The sequence below is a fragment of the Capra hircus genome, chromosome 3 (genome assembly GCF_001704415.2).
Source record: "Capra hircus breed San Clemente chromosome 3, ASM170441v1, whole genome shotgun sequence".
Lineage (NCBI taxonomy): Eukaryota > Metazoa > Chordata > Mammalia > Artiodactyla > Bovidae > Capra > Capra hircus.
This window is the reverse complement of record NC_030810.1, coordinates 1,835,008-1,852,147: the sequence shown is the minus strand read 5'-3', so window position 1 is coordinate 1,852,147 and position 17,140 is coordinate 1,835,008.

Below are 17,140 nucleotides of genomic sequence, written 5' to 3'. Positions count from 1 at the left end.
AGGAGCTGACCTCCAGATCAGGCCACAGGGCAGGTGTCGGAGGGTGAAGATTCAGGAGGCCGGGGGCTGCGGCAGAGGCCACGGGTTCAGATCTGAGTCTCAGCGTGATGCCGACGCACAGCGGAAGGCCAGGAGCACGTCTGCGTGAGTAATGGTGAAGGTCAGTAATCTTGAGAAAGCTGCGGGGCCGGAGCAGGGGTGGTGAGTGCGTGACCCACGGGGCCTCAGCATCGTCTGGGACGCTGTCTGTATTTGGTGGAGGGAGGATAAACTGGCTTCCATGGCCCCGGGAGGTCGGGGGAGGGGCTGGTCAGGGGCTCTGCAGGCGGCAGTGAGGAAGGGCCGAGGGCGGCACCCTTGGATACCATGGGAAGACCAAGGAGGCCACTCACGGGTCTGACGGGCAGAGTTCTGTGACAGTCGCTTCACCTACTAGGTTACCGTGGGCTGCATGGTGTCCCCGTCAAGATTCATTGTGTGTGTGTGTGTGTGTGTGTGTGTGTTCTCAGTCATGTCCAACTCTTTCTGACCCCATAGACTGTGGTCCACCAGGCTCCTCTGACCATGGAATTTCCCAGGCAAGAATACTGGGGCAGGAAGAGGACACATGTATACCTATGGCTGATCCATGTGGATGTTTGCCAGAAACCAACACAATACTCAGAGAAGGCGATGGCAGCCCACTCCAGTACTCTTGCCTGGAAAATCCCATGGACGGAAGAGCCTGGTAGGCTGCAGTCCATGGGGTCGCTAAGTCGGACATGACTGAGTGACTTCACTTTCACCTTTTGCTTTCATGGATTGGAGAAGGAAATGGCAACCCACTCCAGTGTTCTTGCCTGGAGAATCCCAGGGACGAGGGAGCCTGGTGGGCTGCTGTCTATGGGGTCGCACAGAGTCGGACATGACTGAAGTGACTTAGCAATAGCAACAGCAATACAATACTATAAAGCAATTACCCTTTGATTAAAAATAAACAAATTTTAATAAAAGAAAAAAAGAAGACTGCTGGAGCGTGTTGCCATTTCCTTCTCCAGGGGATCTTCCCAGGGATCAAACCCTCGACTCTTGCGTCTCCTGCATTGGCAGGTGGGTTCTTTACCCCTAGCACCACCTGGGAAGATCCTCAAAATTCACATTTTGAACTTCTGACCCCCCAGGACTTCAGCAGTGACCTGATTTGGAAACAGGGTCATTGTTGATATTATTAGCTAGGATAAGAGTAGTGTGGATTAGTTACGCTAGAGTAGTGTGGTCCTGAATCCAACATGACTGGTATTCTCATAAAAAGGGGAAGTTGGGGCCCAAATGGGCCGCCAGAGAGAGTCCTGAGTGAAGATGGAGACGGAGGTCCACCTGCCAAGGACCACACAGCTCCTCAGCAAACTCAGAAACAGGAGGGATGCCTGGAACAGGTTCTCCCCAGAGCTCAGAAGGAGCCTCACTCTTGGACTTCCGGCCTGCAGATGGTGAGGGAACGTGCTCGGGGGAGGTAGGCATCCGCTGGGGCCCTTGCTACGTCAGCCCTGGGAAACTAAAGCAAAAATATCCCTCCACGGGGAGTCCTCCCATCAGAAGGAGTGTGATGGGGAGAAGGGCCGGCTCCTATGAGTCTCAAACTGGAAGCATGCTGATGTCACGAACACACGTGGACAGACAAGTGCCCCTTGGGTGAGCGTGTCGGCCCCTGACTCAGGTTCCTGGGGGCCGAGGCAGAGGTGAGCGCTGAGCGGGGGCTGCCCACTGGGTGGGGGCGGCCATCTGGGGAGGGAGCCCGAGTCCTCCCGGGGAAAGGGGATGGAGTGGGGGGGACAGAGGCGCTGGGGACGCAGGGGAGCCCCAGCCTGCCTGGGCAGGACCCCAGCCGGTGGGTTCACGTCCTCTCGTCACAGCTCCCCTCTCTCAGGGGCCGCTCCGGGAGGCCACTATCACCGCCCCAGCCCGAGACGGTCCTCAGAGCCGCGCAGCCATGCCCACCTCGCACGCCCCCACTCACAGGGCAGACCCGGACCTCCACCCCGCTTCGGTCTGGGAAGACCCAGCTCCTGGCTTCTCCTCGCATGGTCCCTCAACCCCGCAGCCTGAGAAGCCCCAGGGCAGGGCTTTGACCCCTCAGCTCCAACAGGATCTGTGGGTTCAGACAAACCTCCCAGGGCTCTGAAATGGTCCCTTCCCATGTAAAACAGAGAGCTGGGATTGTGGAGGCCCCTTCTGTACAGTGATCACCGTGTCACCATTCCCCATCTCCCTGCAAAGTGTTCCCCTCCCACCAGGGTACCCCTCCCGGGGCCCACTGTCCCCCACTGACGTGGGTCCTGTGAGCAGAGGCAGCACCTTGTGGCGGGGCGGCGAGGGTGCAACTGACTGACAGCAGGCAGTGGGTTCAGGCAAGGACAGGGCCAGGCTAGGGGCCCAAGCCGGGTTCTGCGCCCTCCTCTCCCCTCACAAATGCGCAAGCCCAGCCCGCTGCACACCCCCGGGGGCTCGAGTGCCCTCAGGCTCTGCGTCCCCAGCCCAGACTCTCCAGGAGGCCTGGCCCTTTGTCCTCACCCTCCGCCCCCCGGGGAAGCCAGCCCAGGAAGGAAAAGTGCGCAGGCCAGCCGCGCTCAGGGGCGCCGTGTGCTGTTTTCTCTCTGAGCCCAGGCATACTTCATTTCTGGCTGGATCGCCCAGATAATTCATCACTCGAGACAATTCTCATTTTCATTTAATGGGAAACCAAAGGTATCCCCAGGTCCCTGGCCCTAACGTTGGACTAACGTCATGGGAGGTGAAGCAGGAGGGGGCGGCTGCGTCAGTTACTTTTCTGCGATTGGTGGATGACTAGCGCCTTCTTCATACAAAAACTCTTCCTTTCATGCCAGAGAAAGCCCAATAATGAGGAATGTGTTCTTTTAGGGGAAAGCGGTTCATTTGCGAGCATGGGGCTGCTTCCCTGAGAGCCTGGGACCTGACCCGAGAGGCTGTCATCCCCACCCCCAGCCCCTCACTGGCAGCCACAGGCCACACGGCTTGCTGCTCGGCCTTTAGCTGTTTTTCAGAAAGAATTGCCATCTGTCCGCAGGCACGTTGCTCCATGTCCCAATCTAGGGACACGAGCCATTGTTGCAGCGCTGTGTGCAGGAGGCTGCTTCAGGGACAGCTCCCAGCCCTGCCTGTCCTGCTCTCAGGCCAATCTGCAGGGAGGGTCCGGTGGAGTGGGGGGAATGGGGGGGCCTCGATTCTTCAGGACTTGGCAGTGCCAATGGGCACACCGAGGGCTGATGGAACCTTAGGGCGAGTTATACGGAAGTGATCTGGAGGTCTTGGTGGACAGTGACAACTGGCTTTCTGCCATCCCCTGGCTATGGGACCGTGTTTGCTAGCAGAGTCTGGGCTACAGTATCTAATAGACCAGCCCATAAAAAGGAAGTCACGGCGGGGGTGGCTGCAGGAGTGGGCAGGGAGGCGGTCCTTCACTCCAGGTGGTCACTCAGGGATCCAGGCAAGGAGGGGCTGCCATCTGGAACATGAGGCTTCCAAGAGCACCCTGGTATCTCTCTCCCAGGAGGGAAGCAGCACAGGTGGGATCTTCCTGGGACAGGTCTGGAGGAAACCCAAATGGCTCCCCACATTCCACTGGCCAGAACTTGAGTCACAGTATTTCCTATAAGCACTACATGCTGGGAAGTATAGTCCCTAACAAGGTGGGATGCTGGGAAGTGTAGTCCATATCGGCAGAGGATGCTGGGAAATGTAGTCCAGCTGTGAGTTGGGGTGGTGGGTCTGTTGTCATGGCCTCCCAGAACACTTAGGATGGGGCAGCAGAGGAGATCCAGAGGCTCTGCCCCAGGTGAGGCCCAGGTGAGAGAGCTGAGGATACTCATCCAGGAGAAGGAGACTCAAGTGCATTTGCATCCATGTAGTTGAAAGTCTGAAACAAATGGACTCTGTATGTGAGAACACAAAGGGAAGTGTAGAAAGGACGAAATGCATGGAGAGCTATTCTGAGTCCTAGGAACAGCTGCTCGGTGAAGAGGGATCTCGCTGCGTGGACGAGCCCCCCGGACTCAGAGAGCCGAGGGCCAAAACTGCAAAGCGGGGCTCTTCCCACGCTAACTGCTGTGTAAACAGACCTTCTGCACGCCCCTCTTTCCTCTCCTCCATCCATCCTGTTTCATCCTTTGCTCTGCAAACCCCTGCTCCTTGATCTCAGAGCAGCAGGTGGGGCCCAGCCTGCAGAGCTGGGTTTATCCAGCTGTGTCTCCACTTGGGCAAGCCCTCAGCATCTACTGGACTCCTAGTTCCTTCCCGGAACACGAAAAATAATAGTAATTGAGGATGGGGAGGTTACTGAAGGCCACCGACTGACCTTCAGAACAGACAAGCAATACCACAGAGCTGTATCTGCAAACCACTGTGAGCTTTCAAACAAGGCTCCCTGGCATGCTCAGTCCTGTCCGGCTCTTTGCAACCCCATGGACTGCACCCGCCAGGCTCCTCCATCCATGGGATCTTCCAGGCAAGGATACAAGAGTGGGTGGCTATGGCCTCCTCCAGGGGATCTTCCCAACCCAAGGATCGAACCCAGGTCTCCTGCATCGGCAGGCAGAGTCTTTGCTGCTGAGCCACCGGGAAGTGGCACTCATGTTGTTGTTGCCAAATATTTCCCCACAGTGTTCACGCTGTGACCTGGGCAAGCAGGCGCCCTGAGGCACCAGCGGGCACATGGGTGGAGGGCAGGCCTGGCTGCATCCTCCTCTCGACAGAGAAGGAGCCTGGAGCAGCCAGCAAAGCCTTCTGCTCCCACAGGACCTGGCAGCCCCTCTCCTGCTGGGCACCGGAACTTGGCTTGCAATGGGGTGGTGCTCAGATCACACCTTTCAGACCAGACAAGATGCCCTGGAGCTCAGCCCAGGCCACCATGCGGCAAAGGTGGCCTGGTGACAAAAGGAGCCAGCGGGGGTGGGGGTGGGGGCAAGGCCCCCCATCTCCTTGGGAGTCGAGTTCCCCGGCAGCGCCGTCTGCTCCTGGGGCTCATCCGCATCGTAGTCTTAGAAACCAAGTGGCCGCAGGGGCGTCCCCACCAGGTGTGCGGGCCTAAGGATCCAACACAACAGGGGGTGCACAGCTCAGCCCCCCTCCTAGGAGGAGGGCTCCGGCACCTCAGTCACTCGCAGGGACATTAAGCATACGGCTCCCTCAGGGGCGCTTTCACCCACAGCTGTGCAGGCCACGCCTAATTTTTCCCACCCACTTCCAGGAACTTTACTCCTGGGGCAAGTGTACCTTTAATGTGTCGCTGTTGTTTAGTCGTTCAGTCGTGTCCAACTCTTTGCAAACCCCATGGACTGCAGTCAGGCTCCTCTGCCCATGGGATTCTCCAGGCAAGAGTACTGGAGGGGTTGCTGTTCCCTCCTCCAGGATCTCTTCCCAACCCAGGGATCGACCCCACATCTCCTGCTTGGCAGGCGCATTCTTTCCCACTGAGCCACCAGGGAAGCCCCGTACCTTTTAATATCAGTTCCCAAATGCCCTACTCCGGTAGAAAAAAACACAGAAGCCACCTCTGAAGACCCCGAACAAATCCTGGAGCCTGCTTGCCTGCAGACGGGCCAGAGAAATGAGCAGGTCTCACGTACACCCTCTCCCCGGGCAGCAGAGCGGGCCCATCTGGCCGGGCCCGGCACCGCGCTGACCGCCCAGCACGCGCTGAGTTCCGGGGAGCTGTGCACCTGTCCGCAGCCGGCGGAGGCCCCAGGATGAGTCCTTGCATCGGAGCAGCTGGGGGCCCCCTGCCGGCCCCCGCTGTGTCCACCGACAACATGAGCTGGCCCACTCCGTTTCTAGGCTGTTTATCTCTTGGCACAGAACACACATTCCTGAGCGAGTGTTTAAATCCGTAGAGTCCAAAGGGCAACCAGAACTGTTTATCCACAGCTGGGCCTCCTTAAACCATTGTCTGACACAGCCCCCTTTTCCAAGCCATTTCCTATTTTCCTGCTGATATCAGGAAAACTTGACATTTTTCCGAAGGCTGTGAGCGCCCGGAATGGCAGACAGCTGGCCTGAAGCTGGAGACGCAGTTAGAGGATCAATGGCCCACAGGAAACGAACAATTAGGCTCCTCAGATCAGCTGCTGCCGCTGATAAAGGACCCCTCCCTGCTGCACACCCTCACCCACCGCTGGGCACTGGCCACCGACTCTCATGGCGGGGAGGGTAGAGGGTCACACCCCAGCCAGGCTTGGCCACCTGGCCTGACCCTTCCCCACCAGCCCCTTCAGAGAGACCCGGGGGGCTTCTGTGCCGGGGGGTGGGGCTGAGCACAGGGGTCCCCGTGATCCTGTTATATGATGACAAGGCAGGGCCCGCCGCGGGAGGTGCCACAGCTCTGCGTGCCCCTGGTGAGGTGGTGCAGCCGCTACGTGCCGGCTCATGGACTGTTCCAAACGCAGATGCCTTCTGAAACCTTAAGAACTCTGGGTGCAATGCCCTTTCACATGCAAATGCACCTTTACCCAGAGCAGAAGTGACAGTTCAAAGTCGCATTTGTTCAGCAAACATCTCTTGAGCACCAACTATATGCCAGGCACTGGGATGTGAGGCTGAGCAGTCAGGGTTGGGGGAGCCTCAGTGGGGAAGGCGGAGGGTGCTCACCCTTTTACAAGCTGAGGGGCAAGAAGCAGGAATGGGCGAACAGGGCGCCTGGGCCAGAAGGGGGCTCCTCCCACCTCGCCCCTCCCACCCCCGGCTCCTCCCACCCCAACTCCTCCCACCTCGCTCCTCCCAGCCCCGGCTCCTCTCACCTGACCCCTAGGCTCTGCCCCGCCCAGGCTCCTGGTTAACCAGTCCAGACTGGGCCCAGGAATCTGTATTTTAAGAACTCCAGGGAATTCTCTCCAAAGAGGTTTGGGAAGTGCATCAGTGCTGGGGTTCCCGGTGCCCCCAGAGATCAACTGCTCCACAGAGACCCCATTAAAATGGGCGCTCCCCAGCATGGGGGGTCTCTGAAAGCACCCAGAGGGCCTGGTAAGCACCGCGGCCGCTGGGTGGGAGGCTCCACTGGACAGACTGGAGGCAGCGTGGTGTTCACGCCTCCACACATTGCTGCCTGCACACACAGAAGAGCCATGGGTGCTCAGGAGGGGGCTGTACGAAGACCCCTGCCCTCCCGCCCGGCTGGCACCAGACTGTGTTTCATGACCCACGCATAACGGGCTGGTTTTAGCTCCTAGGCGCCCCTGCAGACGGGCCGAATCCAGCCATAGGACACACTTGGGCTTCTTTGCAAGCACGTCACACCCAATGGCACGAGAGCTTCACAGAGAACATACTGCCTCTGAATTTTACTGAGTCGTAAAAAAAAAAAAAAAAGCAGAAAATAATGAATTAAAGCGAAGCCAAGACAATAAACTTTAGCTGTGGGTCAGAAAACCTCACTGAGACAGCTCCTGAGGATGCAGAGCGCCAGGCCCAGGGCTGCATCCTCTGCAGGCGGAGCGGTCCCCTAGTCCGGCCCCTGGCGAGCTCAGGCCGGTCAGTGAGGACAGGGGCACAGGCGGGCCGCTGCTGCCTGGAGCAGGGCTCTGGGAGGCCTGGGTCTGCCCAGGGGGTGAGACGCACAGTCTTCACCTGCAGGGCCTTGGAGCCGCCGTGTTAACGCTTTTCACTGACACGGAGAGTCCCAGTGTGAAAGACGGGGTCAGCCCTGTCTGTATCTGCAGTTTGGGTGTTGAACTTTGTTCTGATTCTTTTCAAACCGTGTTGTCACGTGCAGCAATCCTAGTACAATGTGTGAGAGCTTCTCCAGGCTGGAGGGCTGGGAGCTGAACTGGAAGTAAACTGCCAGCTTTGAAGACAATTCCAGGTCTCTCCTAGAGGAGCTGTAGTAGTTGCTGTTTAGGCGCTCAGTCGTGTCCGACTCCGCAACCCCACGGGCTGCAGCACACCACGTTTCCCTGTCCTTCACCGTCTCCTAGAGTTTGGTCAAATTCCTATCCATTGAGTCGGTGATGCCATCCAAGCATCTCATCCTCTGCCCTTCTCCTCCTGCCCTCAATCTTTCCCAGCAGCAGGGTCTTTTCCAATGAGTTTTGGCCTTTTCCTGATGCTGTTTGCATCAGGTGGCCAAAATACTGGAGCTTCAGCTTCAGCAACAGTTCTTCCAAAGAATATTCAGTGTTGATTTCCTTTAGGATTGACTGGTTTGATCTCTTTGCTGTCCAAGGGACTTTCAAGAGTCTTCAACACCACAGTTCAGAAGCATTAATTTTTCATCACTTAGCCTTCTTTCTTCACATGAGGTGGCCAAAGTACTGGAGTTTCGAGTCAGACACGACTGAGTGACTGAACTGAACTGAGCCTTCCTTCCGGTCCAGCTCTCACATCCATACATCATTTTGCCATAAAGTCTCTTTTTGAAGGAGGATTCCCACATGTCAACAGCAGAACATACTCTTTCCTCTATAGAAATTTAGAACTCCTTACTTCTTCACATTTAAGTTTTTAATAAATATATCTGGAATTCATCTGTGTGTATGGTATGAGGCAGGAATGTAATCTTTCCTGCAAAGTAGCCACTTTTCCAAGTTATCTGGTGAATGGCCATCTGCCCTCCCTGGATCTGTTAAGCTCTGGTTCACAATATAAATGGCCTCTTTCCAGGTCTTCCTCCTGGTCCTGTTTGCACGACCCCCACACTCGTGTAAGTATGGGACACTGTGCCTTAACAGCTGGTGGGACAGAAAACAAAAAAATAAATAAATAAAAACAAAACCAAAAACATCCTTCGCTTTTCCAATTTAAAAGTGCTTGCAATTTATACTTCCATATGAATTTTAGAATCGCTTTGTCAAGTTCCCTGAAAAGTCTTTTTTTTCCGGTTACATCTGTGGGGTTTCAAGTAGATTTGCTTTGATTTTACAAGTTAATCGGGGGTGAACGAGTATGTTTAGAACAGAGTCTGCCCACCATCTGACGTGGCGTCATCCTCGATTTTCTCAGGTCCTTCTATCTGTCAGCAAAGTTTTATGACTTCCCCGGAAAGCTATTCTTAGGCCTGTTTCTAAGGACACGTTTCTGCAGGGGTTTCAAACACGCCCTGTGCTTCCACCCTGATCTCTAGTTGGCTTCTGCTGGGCACAGACAGGCTGGGTTCTGCACAGAAACTGCGTGACCCCTGTGCTTCGGGTCGCTGATCGAGTCCTTGCTGTCAAACCATCAGCCCAAATACTTTTGAAAAATAAAATCTGATTGAGAGCCCCACTAACAGAACTGATGAAAACGTTGAGTGGGTCTTTGATGTGTTTGACGCCCTCCCGGTTTGGCTGAAGAACAGGAGGGCTGGCCAGCGAGGCTGCCGCCAGCTCTGGGTCAGCGCCTGGAGCCTGGCCCCCAGCCCTGTCACCATGGGTTCACCTGGCAGGAATCCCGGGGCCTCTGCCCTCCTGGCCCCCTGGGCGATCACACAGGTGAGTGAGGGGAGCGGACTGGGGCCACCCAAGGCCCTCTGACCTCCAGGCACAGCTTCCCTGGGGCAGAGGTTGGGGAGAGGGTGGTTGGCGGCAGAACCCACCGATCAAGGACATTTTGGCCAGAGAATCTTTTTCTTTCCTTCTTAGGACTCAGAGTCAGTGTGGTCTCGTCTCTGATTTCCACCCGGACACTTCTTGGTCTAAATATTATGTCAGATTTAGATTCATACCTAGCTGCCCATCTCATCTGATTTCTCCTGGCAGACAGGTTTCATGGTAGGTTTCCCTTCTGACTTTTACATAATTCTACCTTAATCCAAGACGGCCCGTCCCCTGTTCCCGACACAACTCTGAGGGGTCATGGGGACCTTCAGGGTCACAGCCGTATGGGATCAGGGTCCACCCCAATGGCCCATCTGAGCTTGAGCCTCTGCAAAGACCCTGCTCCTCAGTAAGGTCACCTTCACAGGCCCTGGGGTTAGGACCCAGCCTTTCTCAGGGGAACCAATCCATCCCTTGGGGGTCTGTAGGGGCAACAGCTCAGCTGCAAGGCTGTGTGTCACAGGGATCCCCGAGACATGCCGTCCAAGGGTCGAGGGCAGGGGTGCAGGTGAGTCTCTCGGGGGGTTATTCATCCCCGGCCAGTCTGGGGACTCGGGCTCTGTCTGCCGGGAGGTGAGTGACTGGGACGCTGGCCTGGGATTCCGGAGCACCCGCACTACGGTTTCAGGGACCCGCAGCCTCTGGACGGCCCCACCCTGGCGGCCAGATTTCCTGCCTCTGTGAAGCCCGAGCGTACGTGGACCTGAGGCCCTTTGGTTGATTCCATCCTCCTTGTTTGTGACCCACCTCCAGGGGTCATCACCTCCAGAGGCTGTCACCGCTTGGGACGTCCCTGGGGGTGGTGGCCCCCTGACAGAGCCCACACACTTCATGCAGCATTTGGGGAAATGCCCTTTATCACCAAGCGTCAGTCACTTCCTCATGCCCACGTTTTTCTTAAAGCGGACCTTGGCTTCTGATAAAACTGCAGCGTGGTTGCCCTGGGCCCCTCACAGGCCTCGGAAGATTCTCAGTTCTCCACGGGTAAGACCAAGTGCTGTGAAGCAGGGTGGCAGGAAGGAGGCGGGGACCTCTCCGCCCCCTTCTCCAGGGGTGCCCTGCTGCCCAGCGCCACCAAGCACAGCATCTCCCTGTCAATTCTTTGCTCTCTGCACCCCTCCTCCCCATTCCCTTCCCTGCCTTGCAGGTCCCGCCTCCTGATCTCAACTGACAAGCTCATGGAGCCGGCCCGGGACTCAGCACCAGCAGCCGGAGGCAAGGGTGCCCTGGTCTGCTTCTCTCTGTCACTGACTCCTGATGGTGGAGACGCCTGGACGTGGGGCCTGGCCAGGTGCCGCGTGGTGCAGAGACGATCGAGGAGGGGCGTAATGAGCCCCGTCCTTCCACCTCCTCCACCTGGGCTCGCGGGCACCTCAGAGCATCTGCAGGGAGGAGGGGGTTTTCTGCACCCGTGTCCAGACGTCCCACTGGAACCTGCCTGAAGCCCCGATGGGAGCAAGGACATCCTGACCACACTGAGTGCTCCATCACATGTGGGAAGGGCTAGGAGGGTGGGCAGCGAGGTTTTGACTTTTCGAGACGAGATCATCAGCAAAGAAAGCACCCCAAAAGGAGGATGGCTGGCTTGCTGAGAGGTCTTCATGCAGACAGCTCTCCTCCTCCCAGCAGGTCCCCAACCCCACATAGTCCTCCTGCTAAGAGATCACCTACTAGGTCAGGAGGCAGCGGAGGTCTCACAGTCTCAGGGAGCATACTCTTCCCTTGCTTCTTGGCGGATTTTGAAAACCCCAATCCCATTTCCAGACGCTCACTCTCCCAGCCGCCCTTGCAGCAAGGGACAGGCATGTGACACGCCCATGCCAAGGGAGATGCAAGCCGGAGGCTGCAGGGAGACCTGGGAAGGCTTTCTCTCCTCCTAAGAAGTATGGATACAAGCGGAGACCTCCCTGGTGCCACTCCTCCACCTTTGCTCTGCCTTGGAATGCAGCTGTGATTCCTGACTAGCGGCAGCCATCTTGCAGCTGCGCGGTGTAGGCATAAGGTTGAAAAGCTTCTACAGTCAGGAGATAAAAAGCATCTGGATCTCTGAGGACATTACTGAGCTGGCAGACTAACCCTGAGACTATTTAAACCTAGAATTCTTATCGGCACCTTGGCAAGTATCCCAATGCTTGAGATCATGCTGTTGGATTTTCCGTTACTTGCAGCTGTAAATACCCAAACTGATGGGCCATTTATAAGTTCTATGCATCAAGTGCTACTGCTGATACAGGGAGGTATCAATGGAGACCTCCTGGGGCTCAAGAACTCCTGTTCCCGCCCTGCAGTAGCCAGGATCCCTGCCCCCAGCGGTCAGTGGAGGTCAGGGAGGGAACCTGGATTTCTTCCTACCTGGAAGTAATGAGGCAATGCCTCCACCTCCCTTGCAAAAGCAGCATCACAGGAAATCAGCTAAAAGAGAAGATTTAAATAAGATCCAGGGTTTCATAACATAATACACCAAGAATCCGGATAAGCTGAAAGTCGTTTGTCATACCAAGAGCCAGGAAATCTCAAACTGAAGAAAACAAGAAAATCAAAACATGCCAACAATTAGATGACAGAGATATCAGAATTATCTGACAAAGATTTCAAAGCAGCCATCATGAAAATACTTTCATAAGCAATTAAAAATATGCTTGAAATAAATAAAAAACTAAAAGTTTTCAGAAAATAAACTAGAAAGTCCCTACAATGAAATAGACGATGTAAAGAAAACTAAACAGAAATTTTAGAACTTAAAATGACTAAATTTTAAAGAATTTAAAAAGAACAATGGATGGGCCCAAGCAGAAGAATGGGGGAGACAGAGGAGAAACACGTGAACTGGAAAAGAGAATATAGAGGTTACCCAGCCTGGATAACAGGAAACTTAACTAACATCAATAATGACAGAATCACAGGGACCGGTGGGACTCTAAAAAGATTGAGGACTTATGCCATCGGAGCCTCAGAAAAAAAAGGAGATGGAAGGAGGGGCCAAAAAAAAGTACTTGAAGAAATAATGGCAAAAAACTTTTCAAATTTAGCAAAAGACATTAACTTATAGATTCAAGAGGCTGAACAAACTCCAAACGGAATAAACCACAAATAGTCCATACAAAGACAACACCAGAGTCAAACCTTTTTTTTTTTTTTCAGTCACTAAATCGCACCTGACTTTTTGAAACCCCATGAGTGCAGCACACCAGGCTTCCGTGTCCTTCACAATCTCCCAGAGTCTGCTCAAATTCATGTCCACTGAGTTGGTGATGCTATCCAACCATCTCATCCTCTGTCATCCACTTCTCCTCCTGGTTTCAACCTTTCCCAGCATCAGGGTCTTCTCTAATAAGTCGGCTCTTCGCATCAGATGGCCAAAGTATTAGAGTTTCAGTTTCAGCATCAGTCCTTCTGATGAGTATTCAGGACTGATTTCCTTTAGGATTCAGTTCAGTTCAGTCACTCAGTAGTGTCTGACTCTTTATGACCCCATGGACTGCAGCATGCCAGGCCTCCCTATCCATCACCAGCTCCTGGAGTTTACTCAAACTCATGTCCATTGAGTTGGTGATGCCATCCAACCATCTCATCCTCTGTCGTCCCCTTCTCCTCCCACCTTCAATCTTTCCCAGCATCAGGGTCTTTTCCAATGAGTCAGTTCTTGGTGTCAGGTGGCCAAAGTATTGGAGCTTCAGCTTTAGCATCAGTCCTTCCAATGAATATTCAGGACTAATTTCCTTTATGATTGACTGGAGTAAAATCTGACAAAGAAAAATTTTGACAGCTACCATCGGAAATGAAGCATTGCTAACAAGGGTGGGGGAGGCCAGGGGTGAGGGAAACCATTCAAATGACTGAATTTATCCTCAGAAACCTGGAATCCAGAAAGAAAAAGCAGTAAAACATTGTCCCACGCTGAAGGAAAGAGCCCTAGAGCCACCAGAAATAAGCTTCAGGGGTGAGGAGAAATGGAGACATTCTCGAATGAAGGAAAACTTAGACAACTTCAGCACCAGCAGATCCACCCTGAAAAAAAGGCTGAATGAAACCCTCTATACAGAAAAGATGAAAGTGGGAAACTTGGGGTACCAGTAAGAAAGAAAGGGGCTTCCCTGGTCGCTCAGCTGGTAAAGAATCTTCCTGTAATGCAGGAGACTCCAGTTCAATTCCTGGGTCAGGAAGACCCCCTGGAGAAGGGATAGGTACCCCTGCCAGTATTCTTGGGCTTCCCTGGTGACTCAGATGGTGGACACCCTCCGGTCCCTCAGTCCCCTGCAACGTGGGAGACCTGGGTTCCATCCCTAAGTTGGAAAGATCCCCTGGATCAGGGCATGTCAACCCACTCCAGTATTTTTCTTGCCTGGAGAATCCCCATGGACAGAGGAACCTGGCAGGCTACAGTCCATGATCACAAAGAGCTGGACATGACTGAATGACTAAGCACAGCAAAGCACAAGGAAGAAAGCACAGGTGAGCAAAAGCGGGCAAACGGAACAGATTCTCCTTTCATTCATGAGTTTCTGCAAAGTATGGTTGAAGAATAGGCAAACGCCGTAACTGACACAGTTCCAAGTGTCTTCACAGGAAATATTTAAGACAGTGATGCTATAAATGGGAAGGGGTAAAGGTCTGTAGGGGGATGTGACTCAAATTGGCAAACTAATGACACCATTAAAGTTGATACATTATGTATGTGTAATATAACACCTAAAACAGCCACTAAAAAAACTACACAGAGATGTACAACCAAAACACTGCAGACAAATCAACACGGGATGCTACACATATGTCAAGTAACCTACAGAAATACAGGAAAAAGAAACAAAACACATATCTGGTGGAAAACAAAAATTAAATCGGGAGCCATAGCCTTCACATACCCATGACTGCATTACAAAGAGTCTCAGTACACCATTTAAAGGACAGAGATCGGAAGACTGGGTAAACGAACCATACCCGACTCTAAGCGACTGCAAGAAATTCACGTCAACAGAACGACATAGAAAGGGTGAAATTAAGACGCTGATAAGAGGGACTTCCTTGGTGGTCCAGGGGTTGGCAGTCCACCTGCCATTGAAAGGGACGTGGGTTCGATCCCCTGTCTGGGAAGATCCCACAGGCGTCCAGCGCAACTAACTCTGTGTGCCACAACTTCTGAGGCCGCACTCTAGAGCCCATCTCCAAGCCACGCAGAGCTCCGAGAGCCCCTGGGGAGAGGGACCCAGGTCACGGGACCCACAGTGAGCGAGCAGCCCAGCAAGGGGAGTGACGGGTGGCGGCCACAGTGTCTGCCCTGCTGCCCACGGCCGGGCCAGCAGCCACGCCCGGTGGAGGGGCGGGCCAGCCCTCCAGCCCTCGGTCCCTGCCCGACACCCAGCTCAGCAGCAGCACTTCTTCAAACGGAGCCTTTCATTTGCAGAGCAGTTGGTGGCGTTCAAGGGTTTCCAGGGACTGCACACCTTGAGATCACAGCAAGGAGCGCCAGAAGGTGGGCCTGCTGCTTTCCCAGGGCCCCTCCCCTCCAATCAGAAGCTGAACCTACCACGAACATCCCCTCCACCACCCACTCCCCACGTGCCCCCAGCGGAGCCCAGTCCAGGGCCCTGCCCATGCCCAGCCCCGAGCACCCTTACAGACTCAACGACAGACTGAGTGAATGCATCTTCAAACACAGACATCCTTGAAACTTCAAAGAAAGAGAAGCAGGTAAATGGGGGAAATCGAGAGGCAATCCTTATCACCAGGAAACACCTGCCGGGGTGCCCAGGGCCCCAGAAAGCCCCACCCGACTCCCACCAGCGTCCTGGCCAGGGTTCTGGGCCCCTCCGGCCGGATTCTGCAAGCAATGGGCTCGGCCCTGTCTCCACTGGCCCGTGTTTCTAAGGCATGGTTTCTTCTGCAGTCTCTCGGACACCCCCCACCCCAGGCCCAGCAAACCCCACGGGGGTGAGATTGTATCTCTGTTTGTTTTGGTCGATTGAACAGTTTATTTCCTTGTTCAACATTTTTCAGATTTCTGGGGATTGTTTTCCACCTCTTGATGTTGTCTGGGCCCCGGCCAACGGAAACACACGCCGTCTGCCTGCGGCTGCGGGAGGAGAGCGGAAGCTGAGGACTGAAATGCTTGTTAAATTTAGCTTCTCTTGGGCAGATTTATCTCCATTAATCATAACCCAGCAGAGTCTGATTTCCCTAAATCTAGCCCCCTATGTGGATACGTGCGTCGCCCCCAGAGCGGATTTCCTGGAGCAAACACCCACACAGCTCCCTTGAGAGTCCAGTGGCTGCAGCAAAGGGCGGAATCGAGGGGACGCAGGTGCTCGGCGCTTCTCACTGGCACTGGGGGCTGGGAGGCGGGAAGAACGCAGGGCCAGGCTCCCGGGACTTGCAACTGGGGTCCCAGCTGGAAGGAGATGGTCACAGGGTGGCTGAGATGCCTTTCCTTGCACCTCTGGGTGGCGGGCGCACAGGCGAGGGTCTTCATACTTGGAGAGGAAATGAAATCTACAAGACTCTGGATTCACACACGCCCCATGTGACAGGTCACCTTCTGCCTGAGGACTAAGGTCACTGTTGACCAGATGACGCCTGCCTCGCGGCTCCAGGCCTCCCGTGGCTTCCAGGCTGACCAGCACGCAAGAGGTGATGTGACCCGCACATGCCGGGACCCCCACACGCCGGGTCCCCCACCTCGCTCAGGGTGCCTGGACAGCCCACCTGCCGGGGAGCTCGCCCCCACCCCGCCGGGCACACCACCCGAGCTCCATGCCCAGAGCTCAGAGCTGCCGTCCACTGCTGGTGGCGGCAGCCACGCTGGGGACCAGGCAGAGGCTCTGCAGGAGGCCAGCATCAGAGGACGGCACAGGTTGGAGGCTTCTGGCGTAGACGTCTGGACCGAGGGGAGTGTGCTGGCCTAAAAAAGACTTTCCAAGAAGGTTTCCACCATGCTTGTCTACGAGCGGCCCAGGCAGGCTGTGAAAACCCCCCATTGTGCAAAGCAGAAGCCTTTAGCAACGCAGAGCAGATGGCACCCTCTACCCCTCCGAGCTCAGCACCCAGGTGAGCGGCCAGTCGTGAGTGGAGGAGACTGAGAAGGAGGAAGCTCGCGTCATCACCAAACAGGAGGTGAATCGATTCGGAGTCGCTGCAGCTGAACTCAGGTGGCCAGGGCGAGGGCGCCCCGCAGCGGGTGCCGGGTCTGCGGCCCACGCTCTGCTGTCCAGGACTGAAGCCTTGCCCCCTGCAGGCGGCACTGCCATGCCAACAGCTCTGGCCACCGGGTCCCACAAGAAGAGGCACCTGCAGCACCTGAGCGCCATGCCCTCCGCCTCCTGCTGGCACCAAGGTCACCCTTCCCAGGAAGAGGAGGAGGTGCCAAAGACGCAGGGCCAGGTCACGGCCAGGCTGAGCCTTTGGGTGCGATCAGGCCTGGGAGGGGCGAGTCCACCAGCTGTGGACCCTGTGCCATGAATAAACCTCTATCCGATCCACCTCGTTGCCATGGCCTGGACCTGGCTCAGGTGCCACCCCGGCCTGGCGATGAGCTGAGAGCCCAGAGGTCAGACAAGCCTGGCCTTGATCTGAGTCCGCTTCCCTCCCAC